A 25,704-nucleotide genomic window follows, 5' to 3' on the forward strand; every position below is an offset into this window, starting at 1 on the left:
CCCATCCACCCACCTGCCCATCCATCTGTCCATCCATCCATCCATCCATCCATCCATCCATCCATCCCTCCATCCACTCTCCTGCCCACCCAACTATGCACTCGCCCATCCACCCACCCACCCACCCGTCCATCTGTCCATCTATCCACCCATCCACCCATCTGCCCGTCCATCTGTCCATCCATCCATCCATCCATCCATCCATCCATCCATCCATCCACTCTCCTGCCCACCCATCTATGCACTCACCCATCCACCCATCCATCCACCCACCCGTCCATCTGTTCGTCCATCCACCCATCCATCTATCCATCCATCCACCCACCCACCCACGTGTCCCATCTGTCTGTCCATCCATTAATCCATCCATCCATCCATCCATCCACCTGTCCATCCGTCCATCCACCCACTCGTCCACCCATCTGTCCATCCATCCATCCATCCGTCCATCCATCCTCTCTCCTGCCTACCCATCTATGCACTCGCCCATCCACCCACCCACCCATCAATCCATCCACTCATCCATCCACCCACCCGCCCATCCATCCATCTGTCCATCCATCCATCCACCCATCCATCCATCTGTCCATCCACTCACCCATCCACCCACTTGTCCACCCATCCGTCCATCCGTCCGTCCGTCCATCCGTCCATCCATCCATCCATCCTCTCTCCTGCCCACCCATCTATGCACTCGCCCATCCACCCACCCACCCATCCATCCATCCACTCATCCACCCAGCCAGCCATCCGTCCATCTATCCATCCATCTTTCTTCCGTCCATCACTCTGGCCATCCATCCTTTCTTTTATCTAACTGGCCGCCAGACATCTGTTAGCACCATTATACACCAGGTTTCGTGCTGGACTGGTACTGAGGACTCAGAAAGGGCATTCCAGCTCTCCTCCTTCCTAACAGGTCCTTAAGTGCTGGGAGAAAGAGACTTACAACCTAAAAGACCAGCCAGGGAACCAGGCTTCCAGGGAATGAGACCAGGGCAGCTCTGTTTGGGCCGGGGAGAGGGGAGGAGAGTCGGAGCAGGAGACCTGGGGCGTAGGAGCAGAGGTGGAAGTGGGCAGCCTGCCTAACGTCCACTCCTGCTTCCGGGGAAACACCCTGGGCCACTCTGGTGTATGTACTGTGACCAACTCCCTCTGAGGATGGGTGTGTGATCTAGGTCTGATCAAAGGGTCCATCCTACTATCCTTGGTCACTACAACTGGGTCAAGAAAGGGCATGTAATCTCCAAAGGCAAGGGAAACGAAAGCAAAAATGAACTATTGGGGCCTCATCAAAATAAAAACTTCTGCACAGCAAAGGAAACAATCGGCAAAACTAAAAGGCAACCGACAGAATGGAAGAAGATATTTGCAAACGACACATCAGATAAAGGGTTAGTATCCAAAATCTATAAAGAACTTCGCAAACTCAACACCCAAAAAATAATCCAGAGAAGAAATGGGCAAAAGACATGAATAGACACTTCTCCAAAGAAGACCTCCAGATGGCCGACCGACACATAAAAAAATGCTCCGCCTCACTCATCATCAGGAAAATACACATCAAAACCACACTGAGATACCACCTGACACCGGTCAGAATGGCTCCCATGAGCAACTCGGGCAACGACAGATGTTGGCGAGGACGCGGAGAGAGAGGGTCTCTTTTGCACTGCTGGTGGGAGTGCAAGCTGGTGCAGCCACGCTGGAAAATAGTACGGAGGTTCCTCCAAACACTAAAAATAGAACTACCCTACGACCCAGCAATCGCACCACGAGGCATTTATCCAAGGGATCCAGGCGGGCTGTTTCGAAGGGGCACATGCACCCCCATGGTTACAGCAGCACTATCGACAACAGCCAAAGTATGGAAAGAGCCCAATGTCCAACGACTGATGAATGGATAAAAAAGACGTGGCTTATATATACAATATAATACTACTTGGCAATGAGAAAGGACGAAATCTTACCATTTGCAGTGACGTGGATGGAACTGAAGGGTATTATGCTGAGTGAAATAAGTCATACAGACAAAGACAGATACCATATGTTTTCACTCATGTGTGGAATTTGAGAAACTTAACAGAAGACCATAGGGGAGGGGAAGGGGAAAAAATAGTTTCAAACAGAGACGGGGGGAGGCAAACCACAAGAGACTCTTAAATACAGAGAACAAACTGAGGGCTGGTGGGGGGTGGGGGAGAGGGGAAAACAGGTGAGGAGGACACTTGAGGAAGGCCCTTGTTGGGACGAGCCCTGGGTGCTGTATGGAAGCGATGAATCACGGGAATCTACTCCTGAAACCAAGAGCACACTGTACACACTGCACGTTAGCTACCTTGACAATAAATTATATATATATATATATATATATATGTACGTGTATGTGTGTGTGTGTGTGTGTACACACACACACACATATATATATAAAGAACGGGCATGTGCTATAAATCAGTCCAGTGAAACTCAGTCCTGAACCTTCTCTTATGATCTGGGAAAGAGACACTCTCCTCTTTCTATGACTGCGAAACCTGGTGCTTAACCTGGTGCCGTTAGCTTTCTTCACATGGCATGGGGAAAACTTGCCTGAGAATGGAGTTCACACGGAGGAAACCAGAGAAAAGACATGGAGAGAGAACCCCCTAATGCTTCTGGAGCACCTGGATCCAGCCATGCCTGAAGCTGTAACTCTTGAACCTTAAAGCCATTAAATCCCCACTTTGGCTTCGGCCAGGTTGACCTTGATTTGTAGCATTTGTAACCAAGACGGCTGCCTGATACAGAGGTAATGTTCCGTGCTTCGGGACACAGGCTCTGACCCAGAGAGGGGTCCAGGAAATCAGAAGGAGGTGACACTTCTGATGAGACTCTGGAACCCTCAACCTGGGGACCTCAGGGTGGCTGGTATAACCACGCACAGGTACGAACTCTTCTCGGGCAAGTTCCTTCCCCAGTACAGGCCTCAGTTTCCCCGCACATGAAATAGACGTTGTGCCGTTGCTTTTAAAGCATCCCAGTCCTCCACTCAAAGGACCCCGTATACCTCACATCCTGAGCTGTTCTGGATGGGGTGGGGGCTGGGAGGAGGCTGCCCAGACGGGGTGGGCTCTACGGAAACGGGAAGAAGGCTGTTACTTAGACGGTGCTGTGGTGGAGTGGCCAGCTGCCTACCCCAACTTCTGTTCTCCACTCTCCTCAACAGAGGGTGGTCTGAAATAAAGGCTACAGGCTTCCCTGAGATCCCATTATAGCTGATAGTTGGAAGCACAGCGGAGACTTTACAATCCCTAAAATGAGGGAGTGCGGTTTGTTTTCTTTCCCCCTTTTGCTACTGGAAAGTGGACACGGTGGGTGGAATCTCAGCAGCTATCTTGAGCCATGAGGCGCCTGTCAAGGATGCTGAAACAGCAAGAAAGGAAAAGCCCAGATCCCCTATGAGCCTGGGGCCCCTCTCTCAGCTCTGGGCCGCCTTCCTCTGCCTCCAACACGACACAGAAACAAATCTCTATCTCATTTAAACCATGCTTCTTTTGTCTTTCTCCTGGCACGTGTGGCTGAACGGACCTCAGCAGGTGTCGGCATTTTGGAGAAACAAACGAGCGGCACGTCTCAGATGCTCCAGCTGGGGTGCGGGGAGATGGCAAAGGGCAGGACGGGGTCTCTTCTCCCAAGACAGCAATGCCTGGCGTTTTATGCCAACGGGAGGCATCTTACTAGAATCTTCCAACCAGCTTTTCCTTGCACGTCTCAGGCCCCAGCTTAGCTCACTACCACGGTTACCATCCCCAAGCAGCCACTCTGTCTCTCTCAGGTGGGGTCTCGCCCCGAGGTTAACCAAGCAGTGGAAATGCACGTGGCCTCAAATGCCCTCCGAGGGGCGGGCAGCACGGCCCCGCCTGGCATGGCTCCCGCGGGTAGGGGCCGTCCTGGCTTGTGAACAGGTACCTGTCGACTTTCTTTTTGTTCCATAACAACTCCATTTTGTCACGCTAATTTTAGTGGCAATGTTTTTGTTCCAATCAGCGATCGTTTGGGAAAAGGAGGCTGCTGGAAGAGTTCTTGGCATACGAAATGACAAGCAGTTTTTAAACGGCATAAGACTGATGATTTTTAACCACATTGAATTCTAAATCTGTTTCGGGCTGGTTACCGCTCGTTACAAAATAACAAGCTGTCTCGGAGCGATGTCCGCACCGCCCAGCTCCAATGTAGCAAGCGTTTGTGGCCGGGGGAGGGGGGGGGCTGCGCGGCGGGCCGGGTCAGGGGGAAGCGGCAGGCAGGGTCTCTGCCCTGGGGAGCACGCGGGGGACAGGGACCTGGACGCTGGGGAGCACCAGGGCCGATGCCCACCCAGGAGCTGGGCTTTGTGCGTCGAATGCCAGCTGCAGAGAAGATTCGGAGAGAGCTGCGGTGCAGTCCCTACCCCTGCCCCTGCTTTCAGGAGGCGACCGGCCGCACGGACCGCACTCGGCCGCACCAGGATGCTAGAACGGGGCAGGGTCTGGCAGTTGCTCACGAACCGGAGCACAGAATTCCACGCGACCCAGCAATCCCCCTCCTGAGTGTCCCAAAGAAGTGAAAGTCAGGCCAACTGGTCCTCGAACGTGAACACGAACAGCAGCACCAACCACGGCAGCCGGTGGGGTGGAAACCACCCGAACGTCCACGGGTGGATATGCGCCACGTGGCCCCCGCACACACCGGCCCCGAGCAGGCATGAAATGGACGGAGACGGAGTGAATCCTGCTCGCTGAAGAAGCCACGTGGCCTGTGATCCCACTTGGACGAAGCGTCCAGAACAGGGGAATCTACGGAGGCAGAAAGCGGAGCCCCCGTGGGGGCCGCGTGCTGGCGGGGTGAGGCTGATGGGGACAGGGTTCCTTCCCGGGGCGATGAACACGTTCTCAAGGGAGACAGTGGTGATGGTCGCACAGCACTGTGAGTACTCCAAATGCCACAGAATTGTTCGCTTTAAAGCGATTAATTTTATGGCCGATGAATTTCACCTCAATTACGAAAAAAAAAAATGAATTTCACCTCAATTACGAAAAAAAAAAAAAGATGAATTTCACCTCAATTACGAAAAAAAAAAAAAAAAAAAGAGATTCCAGAACATTCTGCCAGGGGCTCCGATTGCCCACCGTTGCCTTTGCTCCATGCCTCCACTTCTGGGGTCACCGCCGCAGGTCATTTGGGCCTCTCCTGCCCAACTGCCAAGGGACGGGAAACACGCAGACCTGATGTGGACCCAGGGTGAGCTACCCTGTTAGCGGGGGTCCTGGGAAATTCGTAAAACGCAGACAGTCACGCACGCTGTGGCCTGTTGTGTGTGTGAGGGCAGGGGCCGCCCCCGCTGGCGCCTTCACTCAGTGGGCTGGCCCTGCTCCCAAGTCTGTTCCCGTGGAGGGGCCGGGGGACAGCAGGTGCGAGGCCCCCGGTATCTCCAGAGCCTGGGCCCCTGATCCAATCAATAAGCGAAGGAAAGGAACACCATGGTTGGGGCGGTTTCCTGCTCAGGCCTCCAGGGTCAAGGGAAACAGGGCTGGGGGGAGAGCGTCAGGCAGGAGGAGCTCAGAGGGGGAGGGGGGGTGCGTGTTCCAGAGCCTCCCCCGGGCGTTTACTCCGCCCGCGAGGCCCTTCCCTCCTGCCTCCTTGGGCTTCTCTGACTTGCCCTCCTGATTCGCGGCCCTGCACACGGAGCTCCCGGACGGCAAAGAGCCCACAGCCAGACATACCACCCGTGTTGCCACAACAGAGACACCTCCAGGGGGCGCCAGGGAGAGGCGGGCAGAGCTCCTGGCAGGTGGGAGCCCCTCGCAGATGCTTGGTGGTGGGGCGGAGTTTGCCACGAGGAAGGGTGTGCACAGAGGAGTGGAGTCCTGGACACGGGGCCCCCGGTGCTGGCCGTGGAGACCTGGGGTGGGGGGGGGACCCACGCCCCTGCACGGTCCACAACATAAACCCGGCTGCCAGTACGGGGCTGGCCCCGGCCTGGGGCTTCGGGTGCCTTGCCCTGTGTGCGCACCGAGAGGCCCCGGCCACGCTGTGTGGCTGGACCGTGATCGACCTTGCAGCGAGGTGTGCTGCGGTCGCCTGCTCCGTGAGGAAATGCCAGCTGCTTTTGGGGGTGTCCTCTGAGTTCGCACCAGGGCCCGGGGCAGCGGATGTGAGGACCGTCCGCAGGTGGGGGGACCAAGTGTGGAGAGCGTCAGTGACATCCCCTGGGCACTCGGCAAAGCCCGGCTCCCCGCCAGTGCAGAGCCACGAACATGGAAGCGGCTCCGCCCCTGTGAAGGGCCCCTGCGAGCAGGCCTTGGGGACAGGGGTGTCACCAGGGTCTAAATGCCACAGACCCGCCCACTCAGCTGAGAGAGGTCCCAGAATCCCAGACTTGTCAGGTCAGCCCCCAGCTGGGGGAGGGCTCAGGCCCCCACCGCCCTCCCTGGGTCCGCAGGCAGGTCTCCAAGGGGACCTCCCTTCCTCTGCCAACGTGGCAGCCGAGAGCACCGTGCCGAGCGCCCACGCGAGGTGCCAAGGCTCTGCCAGGAGATCCACTCTGAAGACAAAGCCGCCCTTGCCACGCTCCCCCAAAGCCGCTTCGAAATGGGCAGCCGGAAGCTTCTCCAGCAGCCGGCCGTCAGCCTCTGGGATCAGCCATCTCTCTTTCCCGACCCGTGATGCCGTGATGCGCTCCTCCGGGGAACCTGGGCCGGGCACCCGGTTTTCTGCCAGTGGGAGGGTGCCAGGGTGAAGGAAGGGGTGAGGAACGGCCTGCCGTGACGCCCCAGCTCTTGCCTCCTTTCCTGGAGAGCACCAGGCGGAGGGGCCGCCTCACCCTGCTCCTCGTGGCAAGTAGGGCGGCCCTGGTTCAGCCGGCTGCCCGGCGAGGGCAGCCGCCCTCCTTCGCGCAGAACCGTCCCCATTTGGACGACGCACGACGCGGTCACCCTGGCAATCGGACTCATTCGAGGACTGCCCGCCAGAAAAGCTGGGAGCTTCGGGAGCCAGAAGTAGGTCAGATCAGCACCGGGGCTTCGGATCTGTGCCAGGGCTCAAGGACAGCACGGTCCCGCAGCAACGGCGGAGCACAGACTTCCCCGAGCACTGTGTGTCCACTGCACCCGGCCGGGGCCCCCTGAGCCTGCTGAAGACTGCATGTGGTGCATGCGTATACAGGCTCGTGGGTGCTACGTGTCCAATGTGCGTGTGCTCAGCTCGTGTTCACACGCGTGTGTGCGTGCGCTGCCCTCCCTTGATCCCCAGTGAGGTCTGCGACCCCCCAAACTGCCCTGACTCTGGGAAAGGGCAACGCGTAGTGTCGTGAAGGCACAGGAGGCTGGGCTGGGTCTCCCGCCCTGATGCAGGCCCCTCAGGGAGACCAGCGGAGAGGGTGTGGCCTCTGGATGGCCCTCAGCCGCCTTACCGCAGCTGCAGGGCGGGCCCTGGGCCTTGGCCCCTTCCGGCCCAGCCCGGGCTCAGGGGAAGGTAGGTGGGCCTTCTCTGATGGGCCCGAGTGCAGGAGGGGAGGTGAAAACCCCTCTCAGCCAGGTATCCGGGTCGCACAAAGCTCTGGTCAAGGGAGAAAGTTCTAGTGCCCACTCCAGGATGTGAACTCGGAGTGTGGCCATCCCCCCTCCTCGGCTCCTCGGGTGTCCTTCCGGGGGACGGAGCCGCCAGCCTGGCTCTGTCTCCAGTAACAGAAATCGTTCACACACGCTGCGGGCTCAGGGGGGCCACATCGCTAGGAACCTGCGCTCCTTAGGCATCTGCTGAACTCCCAGAGCCCGTCAAGGTCACGGTCAGGCAGGGTCGAGGTTAGCTGTCCCGCTACCTTACTTCTGAAGTCCCTGCTGTCCCTAAAAGACCCAGTGAGACAGACATCCCTGTGCATGAGATGGTCAGGACCCTGGGCCCCAGTGTGACGGCCTCCAGCGTCCTGATCTGTGAAATGGGCCCTCAGGGGTGGGGTGCTCGCCCTCTGCCCTGGGGAAGACTCTGGGAAAATGACCCCGCATCGGAGAAGTTGTAGCCGTTCGCAAACCAGAAGCTCTGCAGTGGTGATGAGGGACCCCGATTCCGGTTTCCTTAGAAGCAACGGGAACGTGGGCCTTCTCTCCTTGGACAAAGACTCGGTGCTGTTCTGGCTGCTGGGAGCTCAGCCCCTTCTCCCCACACAGCGGGTCAAGGCTAACAGGCTTGTTTTCTCCATCCACTGGTCCAGGAAAGGAAAGGAGGGAGGGGCGTCCGTTCAGAGACACGGAGGCCAGGAGCACTCTGTGGCCGGCTCCCCCTCTGGGCGCCCGATGGAGGAGGCGCCTGGCCCGGGAAATGCGGGCTCCACGGAGAAGCCCAGGGGCAGCCGATCTGCGCACACGCGGAGTGCCATTTCTGGATTCCGGTCAAGGGCACGTTTGCATCTCGGCTAAATAAACAAGGGCGGCCAGGGGGACCTTCGCAGCGGTTAGCAGCTGTTTCAGGATGGACGTGCTCCTGGGGGGTCTGGCTGTGCTCAGCAAGGATTTCTCCAGCAGATCTCTGATCTAAACAACCCAGAGGAAGTTGGGGGGGGGGTTGGGGCGGTTCCGCCACAGCGGGGCACGGGAGCTGGTGCTGAGGCCCCACCGGCGAGGGGCAGCAGGTGGCCGGGGGTGTGGTCAGCCTGGCCCACTGCGGTCAGGAAGCCACTGCAGTTCAGAGCCCCGTCCCCGGGGGGGTTGGAGGTTGTTTAAACAATGAACACTGCCCCCCCCCCCAAGCTGCAGAAGGGACTCCCGAATCCACCAGGCTGTGCCAGCGGGGCCTGGGCAGCCCTGGGAGTCTTTAAAACAAAGTGCCTTTGATTCAAGATGGCAACACTCTGGAGGGGAGGGTCTCCAAGCACAAAACCCGCGGCTTCCAGGGCAAGACGGAGGCCCACGGGTGCATTTCCAAGGCCACAGGGTCCCCCGTGCAAATCGAGGGGCACAGAATTCAGGGACACAGAGCCAGAGGAAAGCAAGGGGCCCCTGTTCACAAATGACTAAGAATCCAAGGTGGCAGCTTCAGGGCATCAAGAAGTGTGGGGCCCCACGCAGCGGCGGGGTCACCGGCCCATGATGGTGCTGATCCTTGCTGGCTTGAGAAAAAGCATGCTCCGCGTCCCCGAGGCCCGGCCCCAGGCTGTGGCAGCCCCTATCTTTAGGAGGCCACAGGCAGCTGAGCCCTGAGGGAGCCTCCAGAACTCTCAGAAAAAGTCAGGAAGGAGGCAGTCGGCCGTTGCCGCCGGACACCAGCGCATTTCTAGGGCTGGTGGTGTCGTGGGGTGCCAAGTATCCGGGCGAGTGGATTCAGGACATGGACAGAGACCTTCTAAACCGTGAGGCCGTTCACCGCCCTTCTGCTTTTGCAATAACAAAACGCGGGGGCAACTGCAATGTCACAAATCATAAGAGAGCTGGACAGGCGGCCAGTGTCACGTCCGTGACAAAGGTGAGGGGCACGGCCTCCTCAACGACTTCCCGACGACAACCTGGAGAGCCACGGGGAACGGTGCTTTGGGAGAATACTTTGGACCCATGACACGACGTCCTTCGTCACTTGGGAAAGAAAGCAAGCAGGATCTGTGCTGTAAAAGGACGCCCTCGGGGCGCCCGGGGGGCGCCGTCGGTCGAGCGGCCGACTCCAGCCGGGTCACGATCTCGCGGTCCGGGAGTTCACGATCTCGCGAGATCTCGAGTGATCTCGCGTGAGTTCGAGCCCCGCGTCGGCTCTGGGCCGTCGGCTCGGAGCCCGGAGCCTGCTTCCGATTCTGTGTCTCCCTCTCTCTCTGCCCCTCCCCCGTTCGTGCTCTGTCTCTCTCTCTCTGTCCCCAAAATAAATAAACGTTGAAAAAATAAAAGGACGCCCTCAATTCTGTCTAACAGACATTTAGACTCAAAGAAAGCCCGACACCTCAGTGGTGATTATCAACACGGGCTAGGGTTACGAGTGATTTGTATTTTCTCCTTTATACCGCCTGGTACTTTCCAAACCCGCTACAGGACCACACACAACGTGTTCACGGCACGTTAACTTAAAAGGCAGAAGCCCCTCCAGAGAAGACACGTACGCGGCCAGTGAGCACACGGGAAGATGCTGGCGTCACGAGGTATTAGGGAAACGTAGATGAAAACCCACAGCGAGGTACCACCCCACGCCCAGTAGGACGGCTATCATCCAGAAACGAAAGGTAAGAGTCGGCGAGGGTGTGGGGCGTTCAAGAGCCCTTTTACGGTGCTAGCGGGAAGGGAACAAGCAAAACAGCCTGGGAGGGCCTCGAAAGGTTAAAGACGGTGTGGCCACATGACCCAGCGTTCGACTCCCAGGTACGTGTCCAGAAGAATTGAAAACCGGTGTTCGGACAGATACTTGCACGCACATGTTCACAGCACTACTGTTTCCAAACGCCCAGAAGTGGGAACCCTAATGTCCGCCCAGTGATGAATGCACACGCAAAACGTGGTCTCTCTTTACGAGGGAATACTATTCAGCCTTGACATGACATGACATGTCATCCGCTACGTGCTATCGCATGGATGCAGTCTGAACGCCCAAATGAGCCAGTCGCCAAAGAGCACATGCTGTAAGATTCCGTTCACACGACGTGTCCGGGATAGGCAAACCCGTGCAGACAGAAACGAGAGCGTGCCCGCCCCGGCTGGGGACGCGGGGTGGGGATGGCTGCCAGTGGGGACAGGGTTTCGTTTTGGGATGGCCAAGATATTCTGGAATCAGACAGTGGTGATGTTTGCACAACCTTGTCAGTATACGAAAACCCACAGAAACGTCCACCGTAACAGGGTAAATTTTATGGCATGGGAATTCTATCTCAGTTTCAGAAAATAGAAAGATGGGGACCACGTCTGAAGACCTTCAGGTGACAGAGTGGTGTAAACCTAGACAGGAGAGGCACGCCTGGGTGGCTCAGTCGGTGAAGCATCCGACTTCGGCTCAGGTCATGATCTCACAGCTCGTGGGTTCAAGCCCCGCGTCGGGCTCTGTGCTGACAGCTCGGAGCCTGGAGCCTGTTTCAGATTCTGTGTCTCCCCCTCTCTCTGCCCCACCCCTGTTCACGCTCTGTCTCTGTCTCAAAAATAAACATTTAAAAAAATTAAAAAAAACAAAAACAAAACGAGACAGGAGAGAGTTCACCATCAAGAACCGATCTGACGATCCGATCGGATCAACCATGCTGAAGCTTCGGGAGACTGCGTTTTTCAAGCCCTGGTGCAGATTCCCGATCCGCGTCTGGGTGGTGCCCAGGCGGCCACTTCCCGCCCGTCTCCTAGGAGCCCAGGCTCCTCCTCACCCTGGTTCTCCCAGACCCCGACTGGCTGGGGATGGGGCGCATACAGAGCGTCCTCCCAGATGCTCTCCTTGGCTACGTGATTTGTTGGAGCAGGAGCCTGGCCCTTCCATCTCTGCTTTACATATGCATATCTTAAATTTAATCTGCCAGTGTGAGATTTCATCGTTCCCAGCATGCAGCCCCCATAAGCCAATGTTTATTCATTATCCCCGGATCTGTTTCCTATCGTCTATTTCAGAGAAGCCAAAAACAACATCTTAACTCCATACAGAGCGCCATATGATGGCTTTCGTTTTCCAAAGTGAGCCACGGTGCACTCTGGGCGGGATGGCCCTTGGCTCCCGCTGAGCCCCAGCTAGAGGGGGGCTCCTGGCACTGGTTAGCCATCCTCAAACTGGGTGCTCAGGTATCGAGGGAGAGGCCTCAGGTCTGTCCTCCCTCACCTGCCAGCCCGTACTGGGAGCAGCTCACTTATCCTACCTTTCACAGGGCATGACATCATCTGTCTTCCCAGGCCCCCAACGGCCCATGTCACTCGTGGCATGGGTGAGGAGGACGGGTCAACCACCCTTCCCAAGTAGGATGCCCAAGCCCCAGTGCCATTCTCCCTGCTTGCTGAACTCACAGGACAGAGCAGGCAGGCAGAGTCAGAGGCCACTGCACATCGTGTTGGCTTAAGGGAACTTCTCCCTTAACAATCTCCAGTGGCTGAAGACCCAAAGAAATCCTGGCTTGAGATGCCAACAATGCTGGTGTTTTCTTGGGTCTCATAATAGCCCACTGCCTTCCTGCTGTTCAGACCCTATGGTTTTGAAGAAATCTCAAGGTTGGAGAGGTTTAAAGGTAGGGGAGACTATACAATTGGATTAGGGTGAGCTGCGTATGAGAGATAGAATGGGTATCTGCAACCACCTCCGTGCGGTCCATCCATTTACCCATCTATCATCCATCCATCCACCCATGCATCCAACCATCTAACCACCACCCACGGGCCCATCTACCCATCCATCTATTATCTGTCTTTCCCCTCCCCCATCCATCCATTTACCCATCCATCTACTATCCACCCATCTACCCATCCACCCATCCACCCATGCATCCATCCATGTACCCATCTACCCATCCATCTATTATCTGTCTTTCCACCTACCCCCCCACCCATCCATCCCTTTACCCATCTACTGTCCACCCATCTACCCATCCATCCATCCATCCATCCATCTCTCCACCCACCCATCCACCCATCTACCCATCCATCCACCATCTACTCATCTACTCATCCACCCACTCATCCATCCATCTACCCATCCATCCACCATCTACTCATCTACTCATCCACCCACTCATCCATCCATCCATCTACCTATCCATTCATCATCCATCTTTCCACCCACCCATCGATCAACCATCCACCCACCCACCCACCCATCCATGTACCTCTCCATCCACTATCTACTCATCTACTCATCCATCCATCATCCATCAATCATTCATTCATCCACCCACTCATCCATCCATCATCCTTCCATCCACCCATGCATCCAACCATCTAACCACCACCCACGGGCCCATCTACCCATCCATCTATTATCTGTCTTTCCCCTCCCCCATCCATCCATTTACCCATCCATCTACTATCCACCCATCTACCCATCCACCCATCCACCCATGCATCCATCCATGTACCCATCTACCCATCCATCTATTATCTGTCTTTCCACCTACCCCCCCACCCATCCATCCCTTTACCCATCTACTGTCCACCCATCTACCCATCCATCCATCCATCCATCCATCTCTCCACCCACCCATCCATCCATCTACCCATCCATCCGCCATCTACTCATCTACTCATCCACCCACTCATCCATCCATCCATCCTTCCATCCACCCATGCATCCAGGAAGTACCTTCTCAATATCTCTTACATTCCAGGCACCATGCTAGGTGTAGGGGACACTAAGGTGAACTGCTGTACCCTCTGAGTTCTTTGCCCTCAACGAGGGCTGATCCACTGGCCTGACAAACACGCATTTACACACCAAAACTTGCAGGCCTTCTTCCACCCTGGCTCACCAATTGAATTTGCACCAATTAAAGCTACTCCAACTCAGGGTTCAGATCCCAGCTCATCAAGCACCTGTCTGGAAAGCCACTGAAACATACATATTCCCAGGTCCCTCTCACACACCCTGGCTTCACCGGACAGCTGGGTTTAGGGCCCCGCTCTGTGGTTATCTGCAGACATGTCACGCAGGATGATATCAACCTGAGAGCCAATGTTTGGTGAGCCTGCCTGTGAGCCAGACTGTGCCAGGTGCTTCCATGATGGGCTCACCACCCCCTCCCAGCAATGTTGTGGTAAACACATCACTGCCACCGCTATCTCGGAGAGCAGGGTCAGAGAGGCCAAGTAACTTGCCCAAGGCCACACAGCAGCGAGGTGACAGTGAGGCTCTGGCTCCAGGCTCACGGCTGCCAATCAGAGCCACGGACTCTGACGTTTGTGTGTTCTGTGGCCCTGGCTCTGAGCCCCATCTTCAGAACAAGGACCCTAAGAGGTTCCTGAATGCTGGGGCATCAGCGTGCAGCCTGGTCAGATAAGAGTCTCAGGACCGAGAGGACAACCACTGCCCTAGACACGGACAACACGACGGCCCCACTGGGGATGGGACTGTGTGGTGGGAAGGGACTGTGTGCGGCAGAAAGCACCACAGGGAACAGAGCTCAGTTCCCGGCTCTCTCTCTCCAGCATGTTATGGACTGAATTATATACCCTCCGGCCAACTCCTATGTTGAAGCCCTAACTCCAGTGTGACCATATTTGGAGATGGGGCCTTCAGCAATATAGTTAGGGTTAAGTGAGGCCGTAAGAGTGGGGCCCTAATCCCACAGGACTGGTGTCCCTCTAAGAAGATAAAGGGATATAGGGACGTTCACAGCGGAAGGCCATGTGAGGACACAGCTTGCCATCTGCAAGCCAGGAAGAGGGTCCTCACCAGGAACCCAGTGTCCTGATACCTGGATCTAGGACTGCCAGGATCCAGAGCTGGGAGAAAGAAATGCCCGCCGTGGAAGCTGCCCCGGCTGTCACATTCTGTCACAGCAGACCTGGCAGGGTAACAGACACCTCTTTCCTGCCCACCAACATCCACGCACGTGATGCACCGTAGAAATAAGCACGTCCCTCTGACCCGCGAGAGTCTGAGCCACGCCGGCTCCCCTCTGGCCAGAGCCCCGGCCCGTGGCGGCCGCTGGACAGGGTGACTTTGTGAAAGGAGCTGCAGACGCAGCCGCGCGTCCTGTGGCGGCAGGAGGGAAGGTGGCGGAGGAGGGCAGGGCTGGAACCAGCATCAGCCGGTTGCCATGGCGACCCGGCACAGGCCACCGCGGCTGCCGGGGAGGGAGCGGGAGGGCCTGGGACCCAGAGCAATGCCAGAGACCGAATCCTCCCGACAGAACAGGAAGCTACAGACAGACCTGGCAGAACTCTATTTCAGGGGCGAGACCGAACGTGGAAACGGGTATTTAAAACACAGGGCAGCTGCTCGGAGACAATAGGGTGCACGCGCCAGAGAGGCGAGGCTCCGAGTGTGTTTTAATAAGATGGTGTAAAAGTAAGAAGTCGGGGGAAGCCTGCGTGATTCTGCCACGGTTGTTTAATGAAAACATAGCCACTGGCGACCAGGACGATGAGTCCTCACATTTGCTTTATGTTCCGTTAGGGAGCAGCTCGTGACTCCTTTGGAAGCCGGCTCTGTCGTCGCTTATTAACATTTCAGATTACAATTGTGTTAATCGAGTCATTCGCCTGTGTTTTAAAGATAACAAAATACATCCTGTTTTGGAAGAAACGGCCATGCCTATCGTGGTATCTCACAGCGGCTTCGTATGCACTGTGACAAGTGGAACTTTGGTTGTATGACGGGACTCCACTCACCTGTGTCTCGATGGCTCTCAGCAGAGCCGCCCAGAGAAGTGGGGTGACAGCTCCGACCCCTTCTCTGTCTCCCGGGGAAGTGCTCCCAGCTGGGTGAAAGCAGGTCACGGCAGTGGTCTCCTCTCCTGTTCCAAGAGCCCAGGTGCCCGGGCCTCCCCGCTGAAGGGACGTCTGCGGACATCCTCAGAGGCTCGGCTGCCTCCCTCCTGCTGCTGGTCACGGCACCCCAGCTGCCCTTAGCAGGCCGTCCACCCACACTCTTGTCCCGGGCCCGGCCAGCCACGGGCCCTAAGCAAACTCATCTCCCAGCTCTGGCAACTGGTTCTGGGGTGCCACTACATGATTCAGGTCAACCCCATCAGGGCCGATCGCTGACGCTTGCCAAGTACGCAGGAGAAGACGTGTTCTGTCCGTGCTGGACTTGGGCTCTCGGGAGCACATAAGCCCTGAGCTGTCAGGGACCACCCTGGGAAGTGGGCTGGCCAAAGAACAACGCTGTCATAGAAGAATCAGTGCCTGAAAATGGAGAGAAAGCTCCCTGGGGACATCATTTGAGCACCCGGATCCAGCTGTGCCTGAAGACAGACAGAACTCGGGGGCTTTTAAATTACATACAATAACAATTCCCTTTTGGGGGGAAGAGAGCATTAGGGGGAGCTCTGGGATTTTGTCATCTTCAGTTAAAGGAGTGACAGTGAACAGAGCACCCCCTGATCTGGGATACGGCAGGAAGAGGCCCTGGGTTAGAAGTTCAAAATCAGGTTAGAAGTTCAAAATCAGCCCCAGCTTTTCCATGAGCCACGCGTTTGCTTCTTAGCAACCAGCAACCTAGACTTCCTTCTCTGGCACAGAGACGGCTGAACCCCAAATGAGGGTTTTCTCAGACTGGGCCTAGAGAGCCCAAGTCTTCCCAGGGGCGCAGCAAGTCTTAGAGGAACCCTCCACTCTGTGCTTTCATTAGGTGATGCCCCCAAAACGACCCTATGCTTTAAGAGCAAAACCGTTCTGCCCCCAGTGATGCGCATTTTCATAGACAATTTCAGTTTTTATAATAGAGTGTTTGTTTTTAATGTGGGGGTTTTTCCTCTTCCAAGTGACCCCCAGGTTGTTGACTGAGCAGTGACTTCTGTCCTTCTGGCTCCTGCCTTCTCCGGGGGGTGGGGGTGGGGCTGTGCTGCTTCTCTATCCGTGGGCTCAAGAACCCAAGGCTCCCTTGGCTTGGGTGGCCTAGATTCTAATCCTGTGTCTGCAACTCACAGGCTGTGCAACCCTGTACATATTGTACAATGTCTCTGGGCCTCTGTTTCCTTACGTGCAAGGTAGGGGCGATGACAGCTCATGGAACTGTTTTGGAGATTAGAAATGTCCGGTCCTGGGGCTGGCACAGCACCAGCGTCACACCGTCCCATGATGGACCTCCTGCCTGGACCAAGTCCACAGACCCACGACACCCACTCCGAGCACACAGCTGCAACCCCCCACCCTGTCATCCTGAAGGCCTTCGGACGACCTGGGCTTTTTCACTAGGTTAAGCTAGCTAACTGAGTTCAGGGGACTGCCTGGGAAAGGGGTCACTGCTAAGCTACCCCAAAGCAGCAGGGCAGGGTTTTCCCAATGTGGTCGTCCCTATACATTTATTTCTACAAGGAGCTCCTCGAGTCACCATTGGAAACGGGCAGCCAGCATCCCCTGCCATAGACAGAAGGTGCGTTCACATTGGCTACGGTGTCAAGGAGGTGATGGGGTCACAGTCGAGCTGGTGTGCGCTGTCTGCAGGAGGCCCTGTCCTGTGCCCACGCCTGCCTTCTCCATGTTAAGGAGGAAATCGGTGACCCCAAGAGCCAGGTGGAAGGCGGGGGGGTCCCCGGCCTCCCAGTGTAAAGCCCAGCCACAGTCTGGGAATAGATGTTAGCAGCTATGTATCACTGACAAAGGGCTCTCTCGTAGAATATGTAAAGAGTGACCACAAATCACTAAGAAGCCGCTCTAAAGGAAACTGGGCAAAAGACCTGAATTGACACTTGACACAAAAGAAATGCCAGTAAGTGGCCAACAGACGTACAAAACAGGTTCTCACCCTGGGAAGTCATAAGGGAAACCCACTGAAATCCCGCGTTGCCACTGCACGGACACCAGACCAGTAGTGGGAACGGCCGGCGAGGGCTGGCAGGATGTGGCCGCACCACTGCCAGGGACTATAGGTTCGTGCTCCCCGTGCCTCTATCACAGCCCTACGCCCGACGGGATGGTATTTGGAAGTGGGGCATTTGAGAGGTAATTTGGGTCAGGGGAGGCCAGGAAGGTGGGGGCCCCGTGATGGGATTGATGCCCTTGCGAGAAGAGGCACCAGAGACTGGACCATGTGAGGACACAGCGAGAAGGCGGCCGTGCGCCAGCCAGGAGGCCAGACACGCCGGCACCCCGACCTTGGACCTCCGGCCTCTGGAATTGGAGAAATAAATGTCTGCTGTTTAAGCTGCCCTGTCTGTGCTATTTGTTACAGAGCAGGTACAGGCTGATACACCCACTTAGGACATGGCTGAAGCATCTAGAAAAGTGGAGGACACACCCAAGCCTGACCACCATCCCTGCTGGGTGTGAGGAAAAGAAGGGCAGACCTGTTTACGCTAGGAGCCAAGTCCACAGCAACGCTGTCTGTGACAGCCCTGGGCTGGTGACCACCCACGGAAGCACAGGTGTTCAACCTCACAGCGAGATGGGCGCCGGAGCCACTCACACAACCGGGACATCCCGGACAGACGTCAGGGGAGAGACTGGACATAACACAACACACGCATGGTGATTCCACTTATCAACCGTTCAAAAATGGTCACAATGAAGCCACGCCGTTTAGGGATGCAAAGCAAGAAAGCAGGGAGGCGCCTGGGAGGCTCAGTCGGTTAAGCATCCGACTTCGGCTCAGGTCATGATCTCACAGTTCTGAGCTCCAGCCCCACGTCGGGCTCTGTGCTGACAGCATGGAGCCTGCCTGGGATTCTCTGTCTCCCTCTCTCTTTGCCCCTCCCCAGCTTGCACTCTCCCTCTCTCAAAAATAAACATTCATTTTTTATTTTAAAGTAAGCAAGTAAAGCTATCACAAAATAAGGAGGTGAATGGCGGGCAGGACAGGGCGGGGTTAGCAGTGGGGAGAGAGGGTCCCGTTGAGAAGGGGCACGTGGGGACTTCCGGGATGCTGGTTGCATGGGGCAGGGGTGGTGTTTTGGAGCTGTCCACTAAGTGACACCGAATGGTTTGTGAAGTCCCCTCTATTTGTTGTATTTCATGCAAAACATTAGAAATACAAAGACCGTGCGAGCACCAGCTGAAAACAGACATACAAAGGCAACGTGGTTATTGTCAAGGGAGCCCAGTATCGGTGATGTGTCTGCACCAAAAGGAGAGCCTACAGAAAGAAGTGAAACTTCAGGAAACAGGAGGGGCAACCCAGGAGCTTTCCAGAAAGGAGGGTGAGGCTGGGCAGGCTGCGGTAAGTGAGACAATCCTACCTGTGGCCAGAGCAGCAGAATTCACCGAGCTGGACCCTCAGATGTGATGATCATCATTCCTTTTGTCACCTCCTTACCATCACCACCATCAACTGCATCACCATTATGCCAACCCCAATGCCACCATCAACTGCATCACCATTATCCTCAGCCTCACCACCACCATCACCGGTACTGCCAACCCCAGTGCCACCACCAAGAGCATCACCACCACGACCATCAACACGACACCACCATCAACAACATCACCACCAGCATTGACCCAACTGGCACCACCACCATAACTACCACAACCACTCCTGGCCACCAAATCTCAACATCTCAGAGGGTGGTTGATCCCCCGGAGACGCTCCAGTCTGGAGGATGGATGGAACAGACCGTCGGCTTGGATGTATCTACATTTGGGTCCTGGCTCGGCCACTTATCAAGCGTGCTTTTCTGAGCGAGTCACTTACAACTCTGACCCTCACCTGTAAAATAGGGGGAGGGACACCACCGTGTCCCCACCTCCTGAGCATACTGTGAAGGTCACGGACATCACCTGCAAAAGCGGAGCTGAGAGGTGAAGGGCTCTCAGGGGTCCGGACGTGTTCTCCGGAAGGGCCGGAGCAAACCCTGCCCAGCCCTGCAGCGAGCAGTTGTGACCGGTCCCAGCACAATCTTGGGAGACGCTGGGTGAGCTGAACGCAGCCGCCCAGAGAATACAGAGCGATCCTAGGTGCAGACGAGCATCGGGCCACGAGGATGCACCAGGCAGACAGGTCCCTAGTCCAGCGCCATCATGGAGGAGGTTCCCCTCCCTCCTCCTCATCTCCCTTCTTATCAGCGTGCACAGACACAAGAAATCTCAAAGGAGGGAAGCCACGAGCCACTCGTGAATGCTCACAAACGTTCGGCAAACCACGAGGTCACGTTCACGTTCTGGCTCAGCCCCGACCAGAGCGTTTGCTGAAGGTGATGAGGCCACATGGCAGTGCCCGCCAGGGGAAGGAGGGGGTGATTCCGGGGCCCATTCACACGTGGTTTCAAGCCCCGATGCAGCAGGAGGGTGAAGGGAGCACAGCCGTAAGCCGTGCTCACAGCCGATTCTGGGAGGAGGAAGCTGCTATTCAAAGTGGCGCCCCAGCCCACCCGTAGGGTCTGAGCCCAGACCCGGGAGTACCGTGTCATCGGCCCTCAGAGCATGTGCCCGAGGTCCTCGGGAGACGTCTCCCAGAGTCAGTGTCGATGCTGAGCCGACGGGGGCTTCTGTGTGAGGAGCCACCACCCTGGTAAGCTGCAGAGCGGCTGGGAAGGAGGGTCCCCAGCAGGAGCGGGAACGAGACGGGTCCGGTGCAAAGAGAGAGCCGGGAAACGTGGGCGGTCAGGTTCAGTTCCCAGCCTGGACACGAGGGGCCCGTGGTGTTTCCTTGTTGACAAAAGGGATCATCACAATACCTCCCCAAAGGGTGATTACGAGGTGCTCCCCGAGAGGCAGACGAGACGTGTCGCACATCCGATTCTTCAGCAGTGCTCCAACTTTCTGGTCCAGACCTTGTTCTTATGGATAGCTTCTAGAATCTTCTAATGGGGCCAACTCCTAAACACAGATTTATCCCACCCTCGAGAACTGCAACCGGGGAGGGCACAGCTAGCTCTGGCCGGACACTCACCGTCCTTCATCCGGTCGCAAGCCTGTACCCAGGAGATCTACCATTGGATTCCGGAAGTCCATTCCACCGGGAACCCCACAAGGCCTCCTCCCTGGGGGTCGGTGCATCTACCGAGGGTCCGACGGGCTCTGGCAGCACTTTGGCATGTGACACCCCCGAACCGTGCCGGGGCGGCTCATCCGGGTACACTCCCGGTAGGGAGGCAGGAGTTAAGAACAGGGCGTCCTGCAGCTGAGGTCTGAACTGCCCAGCTCTGTGGCCTTCGGGCGACCGGAATGTGGCTGCCTCTGGAGGCTGCGGTCAGGGATGGGCAGTGGCCATTCACGCCGCCTTCTCACCTGTTCTCATCAGACCGTCCGGTCCTTTATCTCAGCAACTAAGACGCCATTTGCCTGGCAGTGACTTGGCCTTGCCCGGTCCTCAAGCGGGGAGCCCCGTTTATGCATGAGCCGGGTCACTGGAAGTCGCGTGTGCATGCCTTTGCCTTCCATAAACTGACTCATCAATGGCTCCAAGTGATGATTTTGGATGGATTTTGTCCATTTGTCACTGGAGGTGTGTCACTGGGGGGCATCCCTCATCGTGGTTCAATGGGCACAATTCTGCAGAGAAAGGACCACGCCATCGTCCCGGATTTATGGGACAGGGACGCAACGCCTTGGAAAGCAGAGGGGCCGCCAGGCAGGCGCCGTCCCTCCCTCCATCCACAGGGCGGGCCGGTCATGGGGACGGTCAGTTTCAGGTGTCAGCCCGACCAGACTGCAGCACCCAGATAGCCGCAGGCACTCAGCCGGGGGCTGCTGGGAAGGCGTTCTGTAGGCACAGTTCCCGGCACCTGCAACCAGCTCTCTGAGTAAAGGAGACTGTCCTCGCCGGTGTGGGTGAGGCCCCTCCCATCGGCAAACAGCAGAACAGGCTCCATGAAGACACTTTGCCTCAAGACTGCCGCCTGAGCTCCTGCCCGCGGCTCTAGCCTGCCAGCTGCCCCGCGGATCCCACACTTGCCAGCCCCCACAAAAGCCTGAGCCAATTCCTTAAAGGGCCTCTCTTAACATGTACGTGTATCTGTGTCCGCCCATATCCACGAACCTCTGTCTATCCCACGGAGGGGTCGGTTGCCAGCGGTGGCTCCCGGCAGGGGACCGCACGGCCGAGCCCTGTGGCCTCCAGGTCACACGGCTGGGCCTTGACACTGGGGACAGAGAGGCAGTGGCATACGTTCCTTTTGAGCCAGAGGCCCCTACGGCCCTTGAGAGTGATGAGGCCACAGCCGGGCAGAAAAGACACATCAAGCCGCCGAAGTTATGGGCTCGTTACGGCAGCGGACATCACCCCACCTAATGCATCTGCCGACGAGTCCCCATCCTTAAGAAGCCTGCACCCCAGAAGCACGGGGGAGGGACATGCACGTAACTCCAGGATCTCCCTGCCGCTCTGCCAGGCAGGGTACCACAGGGCAGGGCGCTAGGAGTTCCAAAGAACAGGTCACGGCCCAGCCTGGTGACCCCCTCCCTGTGCGCTCCCGGGTGCTGAGATGATGGTGTTTTTATGTACGTCGGGGAGGATGATTCCTTACTCCTCGGGCTGGATGAGACACCACGAAGGAAAGCTTATTGGAAACTTTGACGTGGCAGAAACACACAGTCCTAAGAAAGAAGAACCAAGCTTCAGAAGAGCAAGCACTTCCCACATTGAAGATACATACAGCTACCGACCTCTCCACGGCACTGAGCCAAAGGTGTCTCAGCGAACCAGCCAACGTCCTGGGGCCACCACGTCACTCTGCTGGTGGCTGCCAGCAGCCCCTAACGTTTGTCGCTGGGTGACGGGAAATCAGTCCGTCGAGCTCAGGCATAAGGTGCCCTGAGCGGCTTTCGCACGTTGTGGGTTCCTTGAATCGTTCACCTATTTCATTCAATGCGTGTGAGCGGGATTTGCGGGCTAAATACTCACTTTACAACAAAGAGATGCAGGGCTCCCCAAAGGGAGAGAACTCCCCAAACCAGACTGACTTTGTACAGAACGAGCCTGTGGGGTGGAAACTCGTGCAAAGTACTCTGTACCGTGTCTGGATTCCGTGTATATTCCAGGTCAGCTCGCTGTCAATATGTAACAACGGCAGGGCTGGGGGGTGGGGAGGGGCTACAAAAAGGGCTAATTATGAAAGAAAACAATCACTAAGTGGGACTTCATTTAAAATTTTAAAAACTTCTGGGGCGCCTGGGTGGCGCAGTCGGTTAAGCATCCGACTTCAGCCAGGTCACGATCTCGCGGTCCGTGAGTTCTAGCCCCGCGTCGGGCTCTGGGCTGATGGCTCGGAGCCTGGAGCCTGTTTCCGATTCTGTGTCTCCCTCTCTCTCTGCCCCTCCCCCGTTCATGCTCTGTCTCTCTCTGTCCCAAAAATAAATAAACATTGAAAAAAAAAATTAAAAAAAAAATTTTAAAAACTTCCTATTCCTTAAAGACGCAGCTAGAAAACGAAAATTCAAGTCCTAGGCTCTGAAAAGTACCGGCAACACGTACGTGACGGAGGGCTGACAGCAGAGAACACAAAGAAAACCAGGAGCAGGAGGCAGAGCAGTGAAAACTGGACAAAGACAGGGCGCCCGGGGGCTCAGCCGGCGGAGCCTCCGACCTCGGCTCAGGTCACGATCTTGCGTTTGTGAGTTCTAGCCCCACGTCGGGCTCTGTGGTGAGTGTGGAGCCCGCCCGGGGTTCTCTCCCTCCCTCTCTCTCTCTCTGCCCCTTCCCCGCTTGCACACTTGCTTTCTCTCTCTCTCTCTCCCTCTCTCTCTCTCTCTCAAAATAAATAAATAAACATTTAAAAAAGTTATATAAAAACAGACAAAGACACACTCTGATACTTTGGAAGATGCTGACTGCTGTGGCCAAGCACACGGGAGACGCTTATGCACAAGAACGCTGTGTGGCACCTGCCGTGTGACACAGGCAGTGTGGTGCCCTCCGCACCCACGGAACAGCCGCAGTGCCGAGACAGGTCGGCGCACGTGTTGGCAAAGAAGTGGGGCCGCGGAGCCCTCACTTGGCGGAGCACCGAGAGGCAGGGCAGCAGGGAGGGCCGTCTGCACGTTTCCTATAAAGTGACACGCGCTCCTGTCTTGTGACCTGGTAGGTGCACAGCCGGAGATTTCCCCGGGGGAGGGGAACACGTGTCCAGAGAAAGGCGCGTGCAGAAACCCCCCTATGAGCCCAAACCGAGAAGCAACCCAAATGCCCGTTGCTGGGAGCACGGACAAAGAAAGTATGGCACAGAGTACGCCTCGGTGACGAGAACGGACGGACCGTGGTCCCTGCAGTGGCGTGGCTGAACGTGAGAGCGCTCGGCTGCCAGGAGCCTAGCCCAGAAGTGCCTGCCACGGGGTGCCCGTCTCTGTGAGGTTCAACCGGTTATACTGGCCTCTGCTGGCAGAGCCCTGACGGGGGAGGGGCTGGGGCGGCCGGAAAGCCCCCAGAAGAGAATGTGCTGGGTCGTGAAAATGTACCCCAAGTGTGGTCACAGACACAGGGATATACATTTGTCAAAACGCACAGAACTACGCTTACACCAGCTGCGTTTCGCTGCACGTAAATCATACCTCCAGAAAAGAAATCTGTGAAAAAGGACCCACTGTGCTAAGTCACAAGCTCAGAAAACCCAGGGCACACGGGGCCCAGCGGGAGTCACATCAGAACCTCCCGGCCCCCAAATCCAGCTCAAATCCTGCTCTCCGTGCCACCATCCTCCATCCCAGGTGACAGGATGTCTTTTCCCTCCGACCCATAGCCTACTCACAGCACAGCTACTGGGCTCATAATTCCCCATCCTCGGTGGGCACAGGGGGGCCCCCAGAGACACTCCAGCCTTAATCCCCGGCACCTGTGAGTAGTGACCTTGCTTGGAAAAGGGAGAAGGAAGTTGCGAATCAGCTTACCCTCGCCTGAACGACCCAGGGGGGGCCTATCTGACCGCACACATCCTAAGGTGGGGAAGAGGCGGGAGAGGGTCGGAGAAATGCGGGGTAAGGGGCCTGGCCCACACTCTGAGGCTGGCCGGAGGGGGCCACAAGCCAAGCATGCGGTGGCCTCCAGAACCTGGAGAAAACAGGGAGGTGCGTTCTCCCCTAGAGCCTCTGGAAAAGGCCGGCGGCCCTGCTGATGCTGGGACTGTGGCCCCGTGAGACCCACCCCAGACTCCTCACCTCCAGACCCACAAGATAATGAAGTTTCGGTGTCTGTGGTAATCTGTCACAGTGCAATTTGCTCCAGCTCCTAAGATCCTTACAGACAACGTGACCCATGTTTAGTCTCGGGCTCAGCCCCACAAGCGGTCCGGGCCAGGGGGGCTCAGGAAACGTGCACAGGGTGCCTGCATGGGGTGCCACCGGTCCGGGGTTTGGTGCGGTCGTGCGGGAGTCAGGGACCCACTTCCAAAGTTCTCCAGGCCCCGCGCGCAACCCCCAGGATTGGCTGGGGCCCCAGGGTGTTGAACGCCGGGCTGAGCGTCGGCCTGGGCGGAGAACACGGCTTTATCAAAAGGACACCAACCTGCAGAGCCTTGCGGGAGCAAGGAGCATCCCTCTAGGAACGTCCACCACACCCGACAGCTTCCCCGCGGTAAACACACACCCACAGCCCCGGGGAAGCCGTTCCAGAGGGACCACCAGCCTGGACACGCTGCACGGCCCCCACCCGCCCTGTGGGCATCTTATCCAGGTGAAGTGGGGCAGTGCTGGCAGGCGGGCAGAGAAGGAGCAGGAGAGGGGAGGACGGCTGGATTCCCCTCCCGTCAGGAGGGAAGTTAGACCGGGAGGATGGGGGGCATTCGGCCTCCTGGAAGGGGAGTCACGCTCGTAGGCTGTGGCCTTGACCTTCACAGACCAGAGGGGCTGGGTGGGCCATTTGCAGGACAGGATGCGGGTGGGCCGGGGGCCGTAGGCACTGCCTGGAGGTCCGGCTGGTATCAGGGGCTCGGTGGACGCATCACCACCCCCAGGAAAGCCAGCTCCCCCCCCGCCGGCTGGCGGCTGCCCCTCCCAGCCGCCTTCCCCACTGGAGCACCTGGCAGCCTCACCTTCCAAGCTTAAGGTCAGGCTGCCTCCTACCTCAACACCCCTACAATACGGCGAACATCGCGATCCCCCCCCCCTACTGGTGTGGGAACCCGAGCAGAGACCGAACAGTGGGAAGCTTAGAGCAAACAGACGGCCCTCTGAGACCAAAGTTCTTGGAGAGCTGGGTGTCCCCGAGCGGCTGCAAAGCCAGCCACATGTCGGGGGACCC

At 57.0% G+C, this 25,704-nt stretch overlaps 1 protein-coding gene across 11 annotated transcripts in view; it reads right to left on the reverse strand.

Annotated features, from left to right (window-relative positions):
- The window catches only part of SHANK2 (SH3 and multiple ankyrin repeat domains 2), a 516,273-nt gene that overhangs the window by 248,458 nt on the left and 242,111 nt on the right, over positions 1-25,704 (reverse strand). The window lies entirely within an intron of this gene.

This window comes from Prionailurus viverrinus, chromosome D1 (genome assembly GCF_022837055.1).
Source record: "Prionailurus viverrinus isolate Anna chromosome D1, UM_Priviv_1.0, whole genome shotgun sequence".
Classification (NCBI taxonomy): domain Eukaryota; kingdom Metazoa; phylum Chordata; class Mammalia; order Carnivora; family Felidae; genus Prionailurus; species Prionailurus viverrinus.